At 45.5% G+C, this 6,365-nt stretch overlaps 1 pseudogene; it reads right to left on the bottom strand.

The window, feature by feature from the left end:
- Positions 1 to 903: 903 nt before the first annotated feature.
- LOC138834515 (tubulin beta-2 chain-like) overlaps positions 904 to 6,365 on the bottom strand; it is a 42,192-nt pseudogene continuing 36,730 nt past the window's right edge.

The raw sequence follows: 6,365 nt of genomic DNA, 5'->3' as shown, positions 1-6,365 counted from the left end.
AACAGGCTAGATCCATCCATCCCTTATATCCTTACAACACCCTGTGGGCCTCAGACAGCTTTGACTGCTGGAAAAATGAACATGAGAATGGGTAATTGGGACAGGCCATGTTTCCCCTCCTCTCCTTGACTTGGAAGTACTGTGTCAAGCAGTTCTTTATACACTATGGGACTGGTCAGCTTCTCAGCCTCTCACTCCCTCAAACAGCTAGAGTCACTTCTGTACTTAAAGCTGACAGACAACTTGAGAAACTTCCCTGGCAACCAGGAACTTGCACTCATCCTGTGAGCACTGCTTCATTGCCAATTGAACTCTAAACACAGGGATCAATGTTCCTGATACTGTTTCTGGGGAATGTGACTGAAATCCCTCTGATGGGACATGAGACAAGAACCTGTGGTTGTCTGAAGGAGAAGTAGCATCTGGATCTAGTTTTCTTTTTCTTCAAACTGCTTTTTTGCTACTTGCATGCTTTCGAGATATTGAAAACTATAAAACTGGGCCAGGGGGAAAAACAACAACATTGGCACTTGTCATCCTCTTCTTCAAAATAGCAGAAAAACCATGAATTTAATACTCCTCTTCAGTACCAGTCCTATATTGCTAAGATTAAATCCTCCTGGCCAAATTTATATTTCAAATACACTGAAAGAATAAAAAGGATTCTAAAGAAGAAAAAGAGCTCAGGGTATAAAATGTATACTTCTTTATTTATACAAATAGGGTTTTAAAACAATCATTTAAAAGAAATCTGCATTTTTACATTCACCGTCAGTGAGTTCCTGACAGAGAAGGCTGAGCATGATGATACATAGCAAGGTCCCACTGCAGGACAACAGTAGCTCAGGAAAGCACCATTTATTTGAGAAGCAGTAGGCATGCTCTGGCATTCCTGTTGCACTGCTAGCAATGGGAAGTCTTAAACCTCTTCTTCCACAAGACTTCTTCAAATTCCCCCTGTTCATCAGCAGTGGCATCTTTGCATTGCTGGTACTTGGACACCGGGTCGTTGATGTTGCTCTCAACCTCAGTGAACTCCATCTCATCCATGCCCTTGCCTGTATACCAGTGCAAGAATGCCTTGTGCATTGAACTGTTCTGAAGTGTGCTTGAAGGGTTCCTGGATGGCCGTGTTGTTGCCAATGAATGTGGCCAACATCGTGAGGCTATGTGGGGGGATGTCACACACAAGTGTCTTCACGTTGTTGGGGATCCATTCTGCAAAGTAGCTGCTGTATTTGTTCTGCAAGTTGAGCATCTGCTCATCCACCTCCTTCATGGACATGCGGCCTCGGAAGATGGCAGCCGCTATCAGGTAGCAGCCATGGTGGGGATCACAGGTGATCATCGTGTTCTTGGTGTCAAACGTCTGCTGGGTGAGCTTGGGCAGTGAAAGAGCATTGTATTGCTGGCTGGCACGGCTAGTCAGGGGTGCAAGGCCAGGCATGAAGAAGTGCAGGCAGGGGAAGGACACCGTGTTCTCGGCCAGCTTGCGCAGGTCTGCATTCAGCTGGGCAGGGAAGCACAGGCAGGTGGTGACCTTGCTCATGGTAGCCAACACCAGGTGGTTCAGGTCTCCATAGGTGGGCATGAGCAGCTTCAGGGTGCAAAAGCAGATGTCATACAGGGCCTCGTTGTCAATGCAGAATGTTTCATCTGCATTTTCCACCAACTGGTGGACAGACAAGATGGTGTTGTAGGGTTAGGTGAGGATGATAGGGTTAGGTGGATAAAGGCTCAGCCCAGCACTGGGAACTAGTGTCTGGATGTTAGGGAGGAGGGGGTGCCTGTTAGCCATCTCCTATGGACTATGATGACATATCAAATATGAAGTTGTCTGGTCTGAAACTCTGGCCAAATGGTTCCGATCTCACTGAGTCTAAGGTGCCAGTGTCCAACATCTTGGGCAAGGGCATGACACTGAAGGTGTTCATGATGCTGTCTGGGAACTCCTCTCGGATCTTATTGAGAATCAGGGTGCCCATGCCTGACCTGGTGCCACCTCCCAGGGAGTAGGGCAGCCAGAAACCCTGGAGACAGCCACACCTTTCTGCTCACCACTTCCAACACTGACTCCACCAGCTCGGCTCCCTCTGTGTAGTGGCCCTTGGCCCAGTTATTGCCTGCCCTGTTCTGGCCTATCAGACACAAAGACACATACTCCAGGAATAATGACTGTGCTATATACATTGTGCAGACTATAGGCTCCTCTGAGCAACTTTGGCTATTATTTTAGATACACTTTGGTGAAATAAAGGAAATGTTTTCTTTTTTTGGGTCCAGTCATGGGCCTGAACTCTGGGCCTGGGTGCTGTCCCTCAGCTCTTCAGCTCAACGCTAGTGCTCTACCACTTAAGCCACAACACCACTTCTGGCTTTTTTTTTCCTGCTTATATGGTGCTGAGGAATCGAACCCAGGGCCTCATGCATGCAAGGCAAGCACTGTACTGCTGAGCCACCTTCCTAGCCCTCAGGAAATGTTTTCAATGTGTCTGGGACCCTACAAATCACCCAGGTTCTAAAGAAAGTAAAGACAATGTGGAGGAAGATACATTTTAACCCAAACCACGTGCGTACTTCTAAAAATGAGCAGAGCCTGGGGATGGGAAGGGGTCTCAGTGGTACAGTGCTTGCCTCACATGCACAATGCCGTGGGATCGATTCCTCAACACCACATAAACAGAAAAAGCCAGAAGAGATGCTGTGGTTCAAGCGGTAGAGTGCTTGCCTTGAGCTGAAGAGCTGAGTTACAGTGCTCAGGCCCAGAGTTCAAGCCCCACGACCGACCAAAAAAAAAAAAAATGAACAGAGCCTGCCTCAAGACTGGAAAAGTACTTACTTTCACAGGAGGAACAGGAGAACAGAATGGTAAGAGGGAAGCTAAGCTGCAGGCACGTGTCTGCACCTTGCTCATACATAGCTGTGCTTTGATTTCTGGTGTCCTGAAGTGGTTCCCTGTTATTGCCAGGTATTTGAAATGGCCAGCAGCGCTGAAACCTTGTTGGAGGCATTCCCTGCTCGCTGTTCATTCCCTTCAGAGGCTGTTTGCAGACTGGCATTTATCTGTGCTGATTGAGTGGCCAGGGACATGACTCCCATGGACTGAAATAGGTAGGTTAGGTGAGGATGATATCTAGATGGATAAAGGCTCAGCTCAGCTCTGGGAACTGGAGTGCCTGGATGTTAGGAAGGAGGAGTGCCTGTTAGCCATCTTCCATGGACCATGCTTACCTACTAAATATGAAGTGTCTGGTCTGAAACTCTATGGTTCCAATCTTACTGAGTCTAAGGTGCCAGGCTCTACGTCCACCATGATGGCCCGAGGAACATATTTGTTGCCTGTGGCAACAAGAGTTGACTTAGGCCTATACTTGACAAGGAACTTAGGGGCAGAGCTTATGATTCTAAGTGGCTCTCAGCATTCATTACAGAAATTACAGCATTTCAGACATGGAAACAGAAAAGATATCTTGAGAATGAATCACCATGCAAGAGGCTTCAGCAACTTTAAGGACGTTTGCAGTTGTCTATTTCCATGCATTTCATTCCTTTGCTTTGGGCATGGTGGCTGAAATCTCAGTTACTCAGGAGGCAAAGATGAGCATCAGGCTTTGAGTCTAATGGGGCAAAAGAAAGATGACAACACCTTTTCTTGTTGTTGTTGTTCATGGTGGGGCTTGAACTCTGAGCCTGGGCACTGTCCCTCAGCTCTTCAGCTCAAGGCTAGCACTCTATCACTTGAGCCACAGTCCCACTTTCAGTTTTCTGAGTTGTTTATTGTAGATAAGGGTCTCAGGGGCTTTCCTGCCCAGGCTGAATTTGAACCATGATTCTCATTTCTCAGCCTCCTGAGTAGCTAGGATTACTGGTGTGAGTCATCATTGCCTAACAGCAAGAACCTTTCTCTTTTTTTGTTAATTTTATTTTTATTGTAAAGGTGCTGTATAGAGGAGTTATAGTTACATGAGTAAGGAAAAGAGAACATTTATTGTTGAACATTGTTACCCACTCCTTTGTTGTTCTCCCTTTCCTTCCCCAATTAAAAGTAGCTAGGTGCACAGCACCATTGGCTCATGCCTATAATCATAGCAACTGTGGATTTGGAGATCAGAGGATCGCTGTTCAAAGCCAGCCTCGGCAGGAAAGTCTGTGAGACTCTTATCTCCAATAAACTAATAGAAAACCAGAAATGGCACTGTGGCTTAAGTGGTATGGCTGCTTGTCTTGAACAGAAGAGTTGGGGCACAGTGCATAGGCCCAGAGTTTAAGCGCCACTGCCGAAAAAAAAAAAAAACAAACAAAACAAAAGAGCCAGGTGTGGCTCTTTTGTAGAGGAATTCAAGTATAATGCTTTCCTAGGGAAATACATAAAATACATATTTCTTGTGTTATAATGTTTCAATAATTGTTATCAAATAGCACATTTCCCTGTATGCAAATACTCAGAGCAACCTTGGGCGATTACTTGCAATTTGCCATTTAACCTGATTTTTCAAAAGGGATATCAGTTAAAATGATATAAACATGAGTTTGAGATTGCCCCCTTCCTAAACAATCACATGAAGAAAACTGGCCATCCAGCCTGATATGCAGGGGTTCCGGGAAGATGGCGGAGGAGAAGCTGGAATCTGAACAAGCTCTCGAATAGAAAGCAGTTTTAGAGTTCCAGTGAACAGTCCTAAGCCAGAGAATCACACCAAGTGTGCCATCACAGGACAGAGAGTTAGACAAGAGAGGGGAAACCAAGGAGACACATCTGAGCCAGCCAGCAGCTGCCGCTGCGGCGGCAGAGTCGCGACGGCAACCACCGCCGTGGGGCCATACCTGAGACACAGAGAGTCCAGGACGAAGGAGCCAGACGCAGCCGACGAGCGGATTCTACTCAACACCAACAAGAACCGACAAGGAGCGGACATCTTCATCCTGCTGTTTGCAGACCAGAGACGACCCAGGATCCAAGACTCGGCGTGAGTACAAGCCCGACGTCCTCACCCCTTCTCAGGGAGCAGAGGAGGGAAGGCCACCCCTCCCCCCCCAGCACCGGTGATCTCCATCTTGGATACCGACAAAGTTCGGAGGAGCTGCTAGCTCCAGCTCAGGCCTTGGAATAAAACGAGTCATTTAGCAGGTCACAAGAACTTAACGGCGAAGTGACCTGCCAGACTCAGCTCCATCCAGGGAAAAGTCACCCAGCTCAGGCGCCAGCCATTGGAGTGGCTCGCCACACTGGGTAACCAGAGCCAGAGGCTGCCCCTCCCTCTAGCAGCCACCACAATCAATTGAAAAACAGAAACCCTGAGAATGGCTCCAGGCTGGGCGCTGTGAGCTTTATCACAAAATAGCCCCAGGGAAAAGCTACTGTTTGTTGAAAGGCCTCAACTCTACTCAGAACCTAGCCTCATCCCCACATCCCCCTCTTTTGTGATTCTCAAAGCAGATCACCCTCCCAGAAAACTAACCTGGGAGGGGGATCTCAAAATCTTGGGTAAAGCAGAGCATTTTTCTGCCTCTTCCAACAAACCAGCCTGATATGCAGGATCTAATAAAGACACAACATAAAATACTGTTCATAGGAGTGACACAATCCCACACAACAACTCTCAACCAAGGAACCACAAGATTAAAGTCTTATATCTTACTTAAGCAATATTAACACAAAATACCAAGGTGAGGACATCCCCAAATGTAGATCCATAAAACTCAAATACATTAAATAGCTCTGTCCTTTTGTTTGCACTTTTTCATTGGTTTATTACACAGGAAAACCAATTATCTACGATTCTGTTTGTATACAATAATGTAGAACGGAAACTCTTTATATAAAATTAAATGAATTTCACATTGACAGTTACAAAAACTGAAAATCTACTCTGTAGACTTCAGTAAGGTTGTTTGTATTAGGAAAGACAATATGAATCATTTAAAAGCAGTGTTTACACATTATTATTGGGTTTTTCTACATCACAACAATGTTTTTTACTTTAAAAACCTTAAAAAGAATTTATTGTTGGCTAAGTATTCATATTCAAAATGCTGAAGTCCAGAAGTGTTATAGATTTCAGGGTGAGACACTTTATGCTTTGTGATTTGGACTATTCACATATATATTAGTGACTGAACATCCCTCTTTGAAATTTTAAAATTTTCAATTTCAAAAAAATTTTTTTTAGAAATTTAATCTGTATTTTAAAGAGGGCAATGCAACTGGGCTCTGGTTGCTGAAGGGTGAAATTCTAGCTACTCAAAAGTCTGAGATCTTAGGATCGCAGATTGAAGCCAGCTGGGGCAGGAAATTCTGGGAGACTCTTATCTCCAAGAAACTACCTGAAATAGTTGGTGCCATGCCACCTCCTATGGAGTCTGCA

This window comes from Dipodomys merriami, unplaced genomic scaffold, assembly GCF_024711535.1.
Source record: "Dipodomys merriami isolate MVZ:Mamm:240054 unplaced genomic scaffold, mDipMer1.0.p SCAF_218, whole genome shotgun sequence".
Lineage (NCBI taxonomy): Eukaryota > Metazoa > Chordata > Mammalia > Rodentia > Heteromyidae > Dipodomys > Dipodomys merriami.
The sequence above is the reverse complement of the archived record's forward strand: the minus strand, read 5'-3'. Positions and strand labels throughout refer to the sequence as shown.